Source organism: Nelumbo nucifera, chromosome 3 (assembly GCF_055504915.1).
Source record: "Nelumbo nucifera cultivar China Antique chromosome 3, China Antique-T2T, whole genome shotgun sequence".
In the NCBI taxonomy this organism is placed as follows: Eukaryota; Viridiplantae; Streptophyta; class Magnoliopsida; order Proteales; family Nelumbonaceae; genus Nelumbo; species Nelumbo nucifera.
The window spans coordinates 47,355,533-47,357,979 of NC_142651.1; the positions used below are offsets into that span (position 1 = coordinate 47,355,533).

At 35.0% G+C, this 2,447-nt stretch overlaps 1 pseudogene; it reads left to right on the plus strand.

The window, feature by feature from the left end:
• The first annotated feature begins 1,446 nt into the window (after nucleotides 1–1,446).
• On the plus strand, nucleotides 1,447–1,562 carry LOC148801196 (U2 spliceosomal RNA; annotated as a pseudogene).
• The last annotated feature ends 885 nt before the right edge of the window (nucleotides 1,563–2,447 follow it).

The window sequence follows — 2,447 nt, forward strand, 5'->3', positions numbered from 1 at the left end:
CCATTTACCGCCGTTAGGGATGCAAATGGATCGGATCAGATTTGAATGAGGGTATATCCAAATCCAGTCCGACATTGTTCATTTCAAGTTGATATGACCGGATCTGATAGGCAAGGACCTGAATTTGAACCCGATCAGGAAAACAGATATTCGGATCTAATCCGATCCAATTTGTTTTCTTTAAAAATAATAAATTATTAAACAAAGAACAAAATATACCAATTTAAATACAGAAAATAAAAAAAAATACAAGTATTTTTTTAATTATTTTCATCATATATATACATGTTTAATTATAAAAAAAAAATAAATAATATATCTATGAATAAAAAATAACATATATATATATGTATTATATATATTTTCATAAAAAATATAACATATATATCAGATCGGATAGGGGTGTTCCAAATCTGATCCGAAGATCTGAACAAAAGTGATCCGAATTTGACCAAATAGAATCAGATCTTGGATTGGATCATGGCTCATTCCATTTGCACCCCTACACTCTAATGTCTGCCATTGCAACAACTATCATCACGAGCGGTAAGAATTTATGCACCTGCTACTATAAAATTAGTTGGATTTTGGGAGAAGCATTATTCCCAATTTCCCATTAATTCCATATCGTGTGTTAACCCATGTTGTAACTGGGATGCATGGAATCATACTACAAGGTGTGTACTGAAATGCAACACACCTTGTAAAACGCCTATGGAGGTGTGGTGTGGTTCAATCCACACATCCTTGTCCACAGTGCAGAACAATTATCTTGTTAGGGATGGTGTGTTTTCATCCCTACCACACCTATAGATGAGTGTGGATTAAAACACACTAATTAATTTCTCGTTTATATATGTTATATAGAACACCCCCTAAAGCTTCTTTTTTTGTAGTTTCTCCAATGTATCTGAGAAAGCAACTCAGCAAAAGAAAGCTTCAACTAACTCTCCCAAACGGGCCCTTCCTGTGCTCATAAGCAATCCTCACTACTCTTTATTGCCATTACTTTATGTGTCTAATATTAAAAACTTTGGTTGTAAACTTGGAGTCCATCATCAACAAAAAAAATTAAGTTTCAGTTAGGAATAACGAATAAGTGGGCTTATGTTTATGAAATTCAATAATGTGCATGGATAATTATTTGAGTCAAAGCGAATTGATCCATTTGCAATATGAACCAGATTTTCTTTATCAAACATAATCAGGACAGAACTCCCTGGAAAGCTCGGGAAGCTTTTCACCACACCAGGCAATAGAGAGTGTTCACCCAGAAGAGACAGGCCAGAGAGTAATCGATCTTGGATCAATGGATGGCAGGGACTTGGGAGATGAGGATCTCTACCGTGGGGAATATTGAATCGACTTTAGTCCCACATCGGCTGATGAGAAAAGGGGAAGGTGAAACGAGGACATTAAAAGGCAACAGAAGCAACTGGTGTAAGCATACTTTTTTCGGCCTTTCTGCTACGGTCAAGTGTAGTTATCTGTTCTTAACAGTTTAATATCTGATACCATGTCCCACATCATATTCACATTAAATTTATCTTGTGCGAACATATTTAACCATGGTCGGAAATGTCTCAAACTCTGAGTTAAGATTGGGTTAGGTTCATGAGTGGTTAGTTTCACTTCCTCCGCAGGAATTTTGAGCTGAAGTAGAACCGAGGACGCTCTTTTGCTATTGTGCTCCTAACTCTGGTTCCTTCATATCATATGTGAATGTGATGCTGCTCTCAGTTCTTTTTCATGAGGGCCTACAAGGAAATGGAGACTATCAGCTGCTGAGGACCTTGGGTCCAAATAATCAATGTCACCGGCAGTGACTCTAACACAGGGACAGGGTATTTTTAAAATCACAAGATAGTTGTCAAATATGGAGATAAGGGCAGTTTTGTCATTTTCGAGGCTGAGGGTCCCACCTGCGAACAATTAAAAGACGTGATGAGGATTCCAATGGCTCAAAAGAAGCTGAGGTATTGAAAATGCAAATGTACATAAGAGAGATATACTTTTAAGGGTAAGGCCATGGAATCTATATCTATATCTATATATATATATATATATATATATATATATATATATTAAAACTGGTCTTGCCATGTCAGCATGTCTTTCTTTCGAGAGAATTATTTATTTATTTTTTTTTTTAATTCTATGTCATTTTCGAAATAAGCAATGAGAAGCACTTTCTCAATAATCTAAATAATCTCTTCTCCTAAAATTACTTCTAAACTACCTCCCCCACTATCCCCCACTTTCTCCAAAATTATCTCCAATTTCTATTTATCTTCTAAATTATCTCTCATTCCTATTTATCTCCAAAATTATCTCTAATTTAGTAGAGAGTTTTTCTCCTAAATTATCTCTAATTCTTATTTATCTTCTCCCCTACTTTTTATCTACATCTATCTAAAGAAATTTTGGATTAAAAAAATTAAGAATTA